At 53.7% G+C, this 12,500-nt stretch overlaps 3 non-coding genes across 3 annotated transcripts; 2 read left to right on the forward strand and 1 right to left on the reverse strand.

The window, feature by feature from the left end:
- Window positions 1-3,735: 3,735 nt before the first annotated feature.
- Window positions 3,736-3,927, reverse strand: LOC140214790 (U2 spliceosomal RNA). Its single transcript, XR_011891720.1, has one exon. It is a non-coding gene; the product is annotated as a U2 spliceosomal RNA (small nuclear RNA).
- Window positions 3,928-8,743: 4,816 nt separating this feature from the next.
- On the forward strand, window positions 8,744-10,558 carry LOC140214792 (small subunit ribosomal RNA). The gene has a single exon (XR_011891722.1). It is a non-coding gene; the product is annotated as a small subunit ribosomal RNA (ribosomal RNA).
- Window positions 10,559-12,132: 1,574 nt separating this feature from the next.
- Window positions 12,133-12,285, forward strand: LOC140214785 (5.8S ribosomal RNA). Its single transcript, XR_011891715.1, has one exon. It is a non-coding gene; the product is annotated as a 5.8S ribosomal RNA (ribosomal RNA).
- Window positions 12,286-12,500: the final 215 nt, after the last annotated feature.

Here is a 12,500-nt window from a genome sequence, read left to right on the forward strand (position 1 = left end):
TTATAGAGCGTCTCAAGAAAAAACAATTTGTTTGAAGCTTCACACGTGAGAGGAGCGGCTTCTGAGTACGAGGCGGTTTTCCTTTTTTTTTTTCTGCCGATAATTGTACTCATCTGCCACGTCTCTCACCACGATATGATATTTTTTTGGGGGGTTTCTCCTTTGATCCTCAAGTGAACGGACTGTCCAGTACTGATGCCATTTACAAAAATCCAAAACAGCAGAGGCCCGCACCTGCTCAATCAACGCCAACTCAATTTAAGGAAGGGCTGTTCAAAAGCTGATCGAAACCATCCAGTTTGGGAAACCTATTTTATGCAGTAGTTTTTATTATTATTATTTTTTTTTTTTTTATTGTGAGAGACGTGAAATCGACACCACGAAATGAACGTCCCTTTGTTACCCTTTTGTTACCGCGGCTTCGAAACCGTGCGTAATACCAATTTAATTGTGTCCTGGTTGGCCGTTTGTCAGCACTTTGTGTTCTTCTAGAAAATCAACTACTAGTTTATAAATTACGTGCGCGAAATTTTCCTCCGTGTGCACCACCAAAATACTTAAAGAAGAGAGAATGCGTCCGGGGCCTTGGGATTTCGAAAATGACGTGCTCTGAAATTTTCACATCCGCCATTGGAAAGATAATTATTATCCGTCGTAAAAAAAAAAAAAAAGAAAAAAAAAAAAGAAAGAAATCACATTTGAAATTATCATTGAAAGTGGCCACGTTTTTCGGGGCATGTCTTGATGAAATAATCTCAGTTCAGTTCAGCATGATTGGATTTCATCTTTTCCAGTATTCTCAGTACTCTCGTTGTAGTACCAATTGCCGGCAGATTTTTTTTTTTAGTTGTTTAGAGTTATACATTCCTGAACGATGTTTTTCTTTTCCTCAAAGCTAGCCATAGAACCAGCGCTTTCTATAAAATCATGACAATAAGAATCCAGCATATCGGTTTCATCTTCGGCGCGATTAAAGTTCGGGAACTGGCGATTTTTTATTGCCGTGATCAAGAAGGTTAACACCAGATAAGGCGTGATATTTCAGCATACCAGTCGCGATATCTAATCGAATCTAAGATTGAAATGGCGTTCTGAATTCTTTCGGTTCCAGATAGAAAGAAACAGAAAAAAAAAAAAAAAAAGAAAGGATGTGATTGATTGCCATTCAAATCTGAAGACCGCGTGGAGAAAGTGTTCCGGTTTACATTCGGCAAATCAAAATGAACGGCTAAAATTAATCTATCGTCTGGTTTCATGCGCGAGATCACGTAAAAGGCAGCCATTCTTCTTAACATGGTTTCTCTCTTTTGCTCTCTCATTCGCGCACGGAAATTTCTTCGTACGGGGAATTTTTATGAAGCGAAGGCGGCTGCAGACCATTTTCTTTGTTTAGTTCATGTTCGTAGGCGCAAATTACAAACCTAACACTTGGAGCAACATTTCCACTACTCTAGAGGGGCATGAACTGTAGACAGTGCACGCTTTCTCATTTATCCAATCGCTCGCAAACACATTGCATTGCTAGTCTACAGTGGCAATACAAAGTGACGTTTCACCATGCACGTCGAAGTTCATTACCAGTACCCCCCGCGCCAGCATCGACCGGCCGGCGAAGCGACGAGCTCAGCAGCGCATGCGCAAGGCCCGACACCACCCCAACCGAGCTTCCCTGCTTATCGGAGAGAACAAGTGCGCGTGAACACGGGCGCGTCTGAGTATCTGGATTTAAAAAAAAAAAAAGAAAACAAAGAAAGCGTTTCCGAGATATTGACAAAGACAAGTGGTCGCGGTCGCTCTGAATCTTATCGTATTATAGAAAACGTGGGAAGGCGGCGCTTCCTCGAGGGTCAGAAAGTACAATCGTCGAACTAGGTGGCAAGTGGAGTACATCCTTTTTCTTGGAACGGTTTGCAATTGACTGCTTGAATGTGCCGACCACGCGTCGCGGGTCGCGTATAGAGCCAACCGTTGGCAAGCACGCGTCTAGCGTAGCAGCAGAACCGATCGCGGTTGCGATAACCCATCGTTGGCAGCGAAAAAGAAAAACACCCACACGCAGTTTGTAGCAATAACCGTACAAATCAATGTGGTTTTAAATATAGCTTCACTGGTCACCCAAGAAGGGCACCGAAACTTTCTCATGACGCACACCGCTGTAGTCCACAAAGAACAAAGCGCACAAAATAGATATGATACAGCCGCACCGCATTATTTCGTGTTTTCAGCATTTCATTACTTTCGTGTGCATGCGCGCTAGGGCCACGCAGGCCAGGAGTAAAAGGCACGAAAAGAAAAAAAAAAAAAAAAATGATACGCAATCCTAAGCTTTGACTTGACTGCTGTGGCACTCGCATTTGTGTTCTTTACCTTAGGCGAACGCAATGCGCAAACTGAACTGGAATTTCCAATAATGGAAATTCCTGTTTGGCTCATATTTGCGTTTTTCGCCCGAGCAAGCGCTTCACTGCACTACGCTTTGCCCCTTCAACGTGGCTACACTGCCCGGCAGGCGTGTTCTGCGTAGGGCCGAACCTGCAGGCAAAAAGCATGGGCGCCGCCATCTTGTTGAGAGCGGCGCCAGGGACACAATCGCGCCTAGCTCATTGAGTTTTCCCCCCAAAACTGAAAAAAAATTTGACTTCATTAAACGAGAAAGATGCCACGAGTGCCCCAACAAAAAGCTTTGAGGATTACCGAAGGGTAACTGAGGGCGACGCAACGGGCTCTGGAAAGAAGGATGATGGGTGTGGCGTCACGGGGGGATCGGAATAGAGCAGATTGGGGTGTGCGAGAAGAAACGCTCGTTAATGACACCAAAGTTTAAACCAGGAAAAACAAATGGGCATGCGCAGGGCATGCAATCTGGGGGGAAGATAACCGGTGGCCATTAAGGGTTACAGACTGAATTCCAAGAGGAGGGAAGCGTAGCAGGGGGTGGCAGAAAGTTAGGAGGGCAGATTAGATTAGGGACTACATGGCGACAATCGGCACCTGACCGGGGTACTTGGAGGATCATGGCAGATGCCTTTGCCCTGCAGTGGGCGTAGCCAGGATGATGATGATGATGATGTTCATGATGAAAAGGTAGCAACAGGTCTTCGTAACATACAGGTTAGAAAGATGAGGCACCTTTTAACCCTTGAATATATTTCGCCACATTTGGGCATACGACAAGTTTGTTTTCGAGGCGCTCGGTCCCACTGCTGCGAAAATGTGTACACAAAGGCTGCACAGTAGTTGCCAGAAATCGGGCACTCTATTTTTCTTTCATAGGGAATCTTTCTTCCACTTGGGCAGCGGATTTCGGCGGCAGGGCGAGCTTGCGTGGCCGCGGTGGTTTACGGATCCAAGCGATAGTGAACTCCAAAATCCAGTGTTGGCTTTGAGTGGGATTCATATTGATTGCGAACCCCCACGGCTAATCCTACCCCCCATCCCCCCAAGTGGCTCTTTACAGGAGACAATCATTCAGAGACATCGGACAAATAGGAATTCTGGTTCTTTCTTTTGCTTTCATTAATTTTTCTCGAAGCCCATAACTAGAAATTTGCTGGAGCGGCTGTCCCATTTGCGACGCAACAAGTGCGACGCTACACACAGATGGAGTGGCAGTTTAATTACTCTCGTGGTCCGCGAACCGGCATCGTTGCGTGTAGTATAGGAATGGTGCGTGTCAAGTCACTGCTCGCGTTGAGCTTGTGCTCTTCATTTTGATTGAATGAAGTCTCACCTAAGTGAGCGGGGGCCGATCCCGGAGGTAGTGCAATACCGGGCCGACCTGCGGCGGAGGTGAAGCAGGCTTCAAGCACTCCGCCAACTTCCAAAAATAGGTTTAATATCGTGGGTCCATATAGAACCCGTATCAGATATTAAGCTGATAAGAACAGATACTACACTTTGATCTTAGCCAAAAGGCCGAGAAGCGATGTCCTTCACTTCACTTCATTGTACTACTGCCTTGTGGGCGCCCTGCCGACATGGGTAACCTCAGCAACAGCGTGGGCAATATTATAAAATTCAGCCTGTGTACAGACTCAACGCTCCCTATCTCACGGATGAACTCGCAACGCCTCAGTCTTTCGCTGTTAACGAAACGCTGTCGCGTAGAAACGAGACCCGAGTGCAAGCTTGCTTGTAACGCGAAACCAACCAAGGCAACCTCGTAGAAAACGGAACAGGCGAGCGGAAAAAAACGCGCCAGGGGAATGCTTACTTCCGTCTGAATGCGACCGCTCAAGGTGACCTTCCTTGAGGGCTTCGTTTCAAGCCCGTGTGCAATTGTAATATACTACGCGCATTTCCTTCATTTCTTTTTATTTACCGCAAGGCCCACTGAAAATTTTGATACGGCACAGGCCGGGACGGATCGCAACGTGTCGAATCGACCGGTAGAATTAGGTAGCATGCCCCATGTACGAAGACGAGCAACATAGAAGTGAATGACAAAATAAATATAGAAAACGCTGCACACTCCTTCCCACCGGAAACATAGAGGGGAGAAAGATCGCCATCTGAAACACAGGCATTGTAAAAAAAAAAAAAAAAGTGCTACCTCATCATCTTTACCATTACCGTGTGTGTGTATGTATATATGCATGTGTGTGTGTGTGTGTGTGTGTGTGTGTTTGTGTATTTATATATATATATATATATATATACGCACACATGCTAGCATAGCTTAAACGCAGCTGGAAAGCTCAGCCTTGCACAAGAACCACCCCCTGTCGCAAACCCCTTTGAAACATTCAAATGGGAAACACGAGTACAGCGAGGTCGTTCGAACCTGGCGCCAAAACGCATTAGCGCCATCTGTGTACGGAACTAGGAAAACCTGCGGACTTTGCAATACAGAAAGAAAGGTAGATGGCGCGAGCTAACGCTCCATTGCATACTAAGAACGAGAGTTAGTGAATAATGGCAGAAACGTCTTGGGAAGAGAAAAAAAAAAAAAAAAAAACGCGCAACAGTTGTTGGCTTGTGCAAGCACTCTATGTTACAGCGATTAAAGAGCATAGCATCTTCTACAACAGCAGCTACAAAAAGAAGAAGAACGTGAGAGAGGGAGAGACACAGGCGTGTTTCTTTGGAATGCAGAGCATGCAGCACATACTATAAAGTGCCAAAGAGACGGGGAAAGCAGATGGCGCGAAGGTGTATGTCCTCAAAGCTTGAAAGCAATTTCTAAATTACAACATGTACCGAAGTCCACCTACTCTCATCAGGTTGCTCCCCGCCTCCAGTTGCGTTTAAAGTGAAATTACAGTCGCCTCAAAGGCAGACAGAGAGAGAGTGAAAATAGGTACACTTGCTTCGCGCAGCTGCAGCCGTTCAAATTTTACAGCAAGAGCACTCCCGAAAGCACAAAGTCCGCTGCCGCCTGGGCGCAATGCGCTCGCTTCAGTAAATTGCCGTGCTGGCCTCGGCAACCAAGAGGTGTAGTGCGGCAGACTGCTGCATTGTAGCACACCGGAAACCGTGCAGACGTAAGCGATCGCCTCGACATCGCTGCGAGCGCTCGAAGAGACAAAGTCCGAAACCACGTGTGCCGGGGCGGTGCGAGCGCGACGCCTTTGACGCAACTTTTGCGTACAAGCCGCCGCACCGCCACGACGGAATCGCTGGCATCCCGCACGCAGCTGCATTGTGTCACGCCGGCAATCGTTGAAACACCACGCAGTCGTCGGCGTCGGCCCCGACATGGTTGCGAGCGCTGGAAGAGACAAAGTCCGAAACCGCGTGTGCCGGGGCGGCGCGAGCGCGACGCCTTTGACGCAACTTTTGCGTACAAGCCGCCGCACGGCCACGACGGAGCCGGTGTCACCCTGCAGAGGGCTGCACTATAGCACGCCGGGAACCGGCAAAGAACCGCGCAGACGTCGTCGTTGGCCGCGGCGTTGCCGCGAGCACGCGAAGAGACAAAGTCCGAAACGACGTCAGCCGGGGCGTCGAGCACGCCGCCCGCACTGTTCGCACGCGTGCTCGGAAATGGCGAAGGGGCCGCGCTAGCGTGCCTTGAATCGGTGAGCGGCGGTACCGCGGCGATCGCCAGAGCTCGAATCCGCCCTGCAAAAGCCAAATATTGGCGCTCGGCTCGGCGCAGTACGCCGCCGCGTCGCACGAGTACGGCCCCATGGAGGTCTGGGCACTTATCGCTGCTACTGTAAGGGGCCGTACGGCCCCGGCCGACATTGTACCGTAGTGCGATTTTCGGCTTGCGCGTGCTCGTGGCGTAGTCCGCGCACCGTTCCGACGTCGACAATCGTGCCCACGACTACGCGAGCGCTGGAAGAGACAAAGTCCGAAACCGCGTGTGCCGGGGCGGCGCGAGCGCGACGCCTTTGACGCAACTTTTGCGTACAAGCCGCCGCACGGACACGACGGAATCGCTGGCATCCCGCACGCAGCTGCATTGTGTCACGCCGGCAATCGTTGAAACACCACGCAGTCGTCGGCGTCGGCCCCGACATGGTTGCGAGCGCTGGAAGAGACAAAGTCCGAAACCGCGTGTGCCGGGGCGGCGCGAGCGCGACGCCTTTGACGCAACTTTTGCGTACAAGCCGCCGCACGGCCACGACGGAGCCGGTGTCACCCTGCAGAGGGCTGCACTATAGCACGCCGGGAACCGGCAAAGAACCGCGCAGACGTCGTCGTTGGCCGCGGCGTTGCCGCGAGCACGCGAAGAGACAAAGTCCGAAACGACGTCAGCCGGGGCGTCGAGCACGCCGCCCGCACTGTTCGCACGCGTGCTCGGAAATGGCGAAGGGGCCGCGCTAGCGTGCCTTGAATCGGTGAGCGGCGGTACCGCGGCGATCGCCAGAGCTCGAATCCGCCCTGCAAAAGCCAAATATTGGCGCTCGGCTCGGCGCAGTACGCGGCCGCGTCGCACGAGTACGGCCCCATGGAGGTCTGGGCACTTATCGCTGCTACTGTAAGGGGCCGTACGGCCCCGGCCGACATTGTACCGTAGTGCGATTTTCGGCTTGCGCGTGCTCGTGGCGTAGTCCGCGCACCGTTCCGACGTCGACAATCGTGCCCACGACTACGCGAGCGCTGGAAGAGACAAAGTCCGAAACCGCGTGTGCCGGGGCGGCGCGAGCGCGACGCCTTTGACGCAACTTTTGCGTACAAGCCGCCGCACGGCCACGACGGAGCCGGTGTCACCCTGCAGAGGGCTGCACTATAGCACGCCGGGAACCGGCAAAGAACCGCGCAGACGTCGTCGTTGGCCGCGGCGTTGCCGCGAGCACGCGAAGAGACAAAGTCCGAAACGACGTCAGCCGGGGCGTCGAGCACGCCGCCCGCACTGTTCGCACGCGTGCTCGGAAATGGCGAAGGGGCCGCGCTAGCGTGCCTTGAATCGGTGAGCGGCGGTACCGCGGCAATCGCCAGAGCTCGAATCCGCCCTGCAAAAGCCAAATATTGGCGCTCGGCTCGGCGCAGTACGCCGCCGCGTCGCACGAGTACGGCCCCATGGAGGTCTGGGCACTTATCGCTGCTACTGTAAGGGGCCGTAGGGCCCCGGCCGACATTGTACCGTAGTGCGATTTTCGTCTTGCGCGTGCTCGTGGCGGTGTCCGCGCACCGTTCCGAAGTCGACAATCGTGCCCACGACTACGCGAGCGCTGGAAGAGACAAAGTCCGAAACCGCGTGTGCCGGGGCGGCGCGAGCGCGACGCCTTTGACGCAACTTTTGCGTACAAGCCGCCGCACGGCCACGACGGAGCCGGTGTCACCCTGCAGAGGGCTGCACTATAGCACGCCGGGAACCGGCAAAGAACCGCGCAGACGTCGTCGTTGGCCGCGGCGTTGCCGCGAGCACGCGAAGAGACAAAGTCCGAAACGACGTCAGCCGGGGCGTCGAGCACGCCGCCCGCACTGTTCGCACTCGTGCTCGGAAATGGCGAAGGGGCCGTGCTAGCGTGCCTCGAATCGATCGGCCGGGGGCCCCGTAGGGCGACAGAAAGGCAATTGTGCAGGAAACCGTACTGGCCATTAGCGAGAAATTGCCGTTCGCGCATTCGGTAGACGCGCTGCGCTTTCACGACTTCGGCATTGTGCTGCCGACGTAAGCTTTCAATCTTGCTCGCGGCGTTACGAGGCGGCACGATTTTCGCCAAACGCTCGTCGAAAGTGGCACGAGTACGGCCCCATGGAGGTCTGGGTACTTATCGCTGCTATTATATGGGGGTCCCAGAGAGCAGTCGCCCCCAAAGCGACCTGGGTGTTTGATATGCGGCGGGCTTCGTGCCCGTCAAGCGTGTCCCCGGTATCGCTCCCGTGGATCCCACAGCTGACGTCTGCAGCCTCATCCGCTTGATGCGTTAGGGGCTGGTTGTCGGACGACGCTTTTTCCACGATATCGAAGTGTGTTCCGCATCGTCCTCGGACGAATCAAATACGAAAGCGCCGAAGGCGCGGGCGTGACCCGTCGCCTAGCGGCTTTGCCGTCTCGGCTACGTTGCAAGTGTCGGTCGGTCCACCAGTGCTGCGGGCTCGAGAGAAACCGCAAGCCGCGATCGAGTCGACACAACCGGTCTATCGAGAATGTTGCGTGCTTCTTGCCGCGTGGCGATACCCGGCCCTGCGGGGAGGGCGCCGTAGCGAGCTCGAACGCCGTCGTCTCGGACTGTGCAAAGTGCTACCCTTTGCGAGAACGAAGCGTGTTGGGGCGCCTGAAGGTGGCCTCGGCATCGCAAAAACGGCGTCCGGCCTGCTTGAAAGGCTGGACGCGCAGTTGAACGATTACCTGGTTGATCCTGCCAGTAATCATATGCTTGTCTCAAAGATTAAGCCATGCATGTCTAAGTACATGCCGAAATAAGGCGAAACCGCGAATGGCTCATTAAATCAGTTATGGTTCCTTAGATCGTTTCTTCCTACTTGGATAACTGTGGCAATTCTAGAGCTAATACATGCAGTGAGCCTGAAGCCCTTTGGGCGACGGGTGCTTTTATTAGACCAAGATCGATCGGGTTTCGGCCCGTATTGTGTGGTGACTCTGGATAACTTTGTGCTGATCGCATGGCCACGAGCCGGCGACGTTTCTTTCAAGTGTCTGCCTTATCAACTTTCGATGGTAGGTTACTTGCTTACCATGGTTGTTACGGGTAACGGAGAATCAGGGTTCGATTCCGGAGAGGGAGCCTGAGAAACGGCTACCACATCCAAGGAAGGCAGCAGGCGCGCAAATTACCCACTCCCGGCACGGGGAGGTAGTGACGAAAAATAACAATACGGGACTCTTTTGAGGCCCCGTAATTGAAATGAGTACACTCTAAATCCTTTAACGAGGATCAATTGGAGGGCAAGTCTGGTGCCAGCAGCCGCGGTAATTCCAGCTCCAATAGCGTATACTAAAGCTGCTGCGGTTAAAAAGCTCGTAGTTGGATCTCAGTTCCAGACGAGTAGTGCATCTACCCGATGCGACGGCTCGGACTGAACATCATGCCGGTCCTTTCTTGGTGCACTTCATTGTGTGCCTCGAGAAGGCCGGTGCTTTTACTTTGAAAAAATTAGAGTGCTCAACGCAGGCGAGTCGCCTGAATAAACTTGCATGGAATAATAGAACAAGACCTCGTTTCTGTTCTGTTGGTTTTTGGAATACGAGGTAATGATTAAGAGGGACAGACGGGGGCATTCGTATTGCGGCGCTAGAGGTGAAATTCTTGGACCGTCGCAAGACGAACTACTGCGAAAGCATTTGCCAAGAATGTTTTCTTTGATCAAGAACGAAAGTCAGAGGTTCGAAGGCGATCAGATACCGCCCTAGTTCTGACCATAAACGATGCCAACCAGCGATCCGCCTGAGTTACTCAAATGACTCGGCGGGCAGCTTCCGGGAAACCAAAGTGTTTGGGTTCCGGGGGAAGTATGGTTGCAAAGCTGAAACTTAAAGGAATTGACGGAAGGGCACCACCAGGAGTGGAGCCTGCGGCTTAATTTGACTCAACACGGGAAAACTTACCCGGCCCGGACACTGGGAGGATTGACAGATTGAGAGCTCTTTCTTGATTCGGTGGATGGTGGTGCATGGCCGTTCTTAGTTGGTGGAGCGATTTGTCTGGTTAATTCCGATAACGAACGAGACTCTAGCCTATTAAATAGGTGCGGGGTTCCCAGCACCTTACAACCTTCTTAGAGGGACAAGCGGCTCCTAGCCGCACGAAACAGAGCAATAACAGGTCTGTGATGCCCTTAGATGTCCGGGGCCGCACGCGCGCTACACTGAAGGAAGCAGCGTGTCTTTATCCCTGTCTGAAAGGACTGGGTAACCCGTGGAACTTCTTTCGTGATTGGGATAGGGGCTTGCAATTGTTCCCCTTGAACGAGGAATTCCCAGTAAGCGCGAGTCATAAGCTCGCGTTGATTACGTCCCTGCCCTTTGTACACACCGCCCGTCGCTACTACCGATTGAATGATTTAGTGAGGTCTTCGGACCGATGTCCGGCGCGGCCTTTCGGTTGCGCCGGTCTGTTGGAAAGATGACCAAACTTGATCATTTAGAGGAAGTAAAAGTCGTAACAAGGTTTCCGTAGGTGAACCTGCGGAAGGATCATTACCGGATTGTGAAGGGTGGCGAGCGCCATTGTTTCTACCCCGTGTGGGTGAAGCAGCTCGCTGCGCCCGACGCTTTCCGCCGCTGGCCCCGCTTGGACGCGGGGACGGCTATACCCGAACATGCCGGGGACTGCCTGAATTTTGAGGGGCGCCCCGTGCCAAATTTGTTGCGCCCAGTGGACGCCGGCTGCAACCTTGGACGGTTGGCTTGGCCGCGCCCGCGGGTAGAAACGGCGTAACGCACACTGGGTGGGCTTTCTGTCCGCTTTGGCGCTCTTGCGCGGAATGGGAGTAAGACGACCCGACCTGCTGCTTTGCCCAGTACGAGGGGAACGGCGAAGCGTGCGGTCGGTCAAGGAACTGACGGTCGAGAGCTAATGCCGCTGCCGCTTAGTACACACACGGAACCGTGGTGCGAGCGCTCTCCCGTCCTCCGCGGCAAACGCTGCCGAGTCTGAAAAGGCTGGCGGCTGCCGGTCGCTTCCTGCGGCGAGTATGGAGTAACGACCCGACTTTGTTGCCACCCAAGTACTAAAGGAACGGTGTGGCGCTCGGTCGGTCATGGAACTGTCGGTATGAGGGTGCGGCTGCCAAGTACGGAAGGAACCGTGGCCTAAAGTGCTCTCCCGTCCTCCGCGGCAAATGCCACCGAGTCCGAAAGGGCCGGAGGCTGCCGGTCGGCTCCTGCTCGTGACGCGCGAGGTGTCGAGATCGCGGTTTAATGCGACGACGTCTGCAGGCTATTCGCCCGCCGCCGAGGGAAAGGCGGCGTTGCTGCGAAGTACCGAAGGAAACGCGGCTTTGCTACGTCGGAAGCGTTCTGCGGTTAGCGGACTTGTGCGCTTTGGGAAGGCGCCGCACGTCGAAAGAGGAAGTACGGACAGACGAGGGACTGTAGTCCCGGTTTCGAACGCACTTGCGGCCAGGCCCTTGCTGGCTTCGTCTTCCGCCTCAAGTAGACTTGTTGTGGCGCCGGCGCAGGGAGCCGTCCCTGGCACTGGCCGAGTGGTTTTGGAGAGCTGCGCGAGTACGCGCGCCGGGCTCTTGTCTTTCGTCTCAAGTAGGCTGTTGGATCAACAGCGGTTATGCTGCGGCGATCTGCCGATGCGAAAGTGTGTGTGTGTTTGAGGCCCTTCTATGAACCTACTGCTGACTGAAGCGAAGCACGTCGATGGGGGTGAAGCCCTGCCCGTGGCCGTGTAGCCGTTAAAGACTCCACAGCGGCTTAGCCCTAATCATGGCTCTGTCGCTCTTTGCAATTTTTAGTGGAGCGATGTGAACGTGCACACGAGACACACGGGTCCGGTGGATGGTTGGCAGGTAAAACCGGCTTCGAGTGCGCGCAAACGGCATAAGGTGCCTCGAGGGCAAGCGAGGAAGGCGTGGGCGCAAAACACACGCGCGAGTAGCAGGAGTGGAGTGCCATTAGGCTTTCAGCTGCTGAGACGCGGCCGCCGAAAGAGCGAGACTGGAGGAGCGCACGCCGAAAGGCGCTCTTCGAAACCACACACAGGGAGACGCCACGTGCCTAAAACCCTGGTTGTACTGTACTGAATTGAACAAACTATTTTTCACGACTCTAAGCGGTGGATCACTCGGTTCTCGGGTCGATGAAGAACGCAGCCAGCTGCGAGACTTGGTGTGAATTGCAGGACACACTGAGCACTGATTCTTTGAACGCACATTGCGGCCTTGGGTCTTCCCTTGGCTTCGTCTGTCTGAGGGTCGGATCACATATCAAGAGAGACTTCGGCGCACAGGGAACGTGCGTCCGTCGACTCGTTTTGACCGCGTCGGCATCATGGACAGTACGTTGAGCGCTAAAGCCACGCGCCAGCGGCCTCACGAGAGGGAGACGGTGGCAAACCGTTGTGCCAATTCTTCGAAAAGACGGAAACGAGGCAATACTACTGCAGCGTGACGAGTGCGCGCCTCTAGTAAGA

Source organism: Dermacentor andersoni, unplaced genomic scaffold (assembly GCF_023375885.2).
Source record: "Dermacentor andersoni unplaced genomic scaffold, qqDerAnde1_hic_scaffold ctg00000627.1, whole genome shotgun sequence".
Lineage (NCBI taxonomy): Eukaryota > Metazoa > Arthropoda > Arachnida > Ixodida > Ixodidae > Dermacentor > Dermacentor andersoni.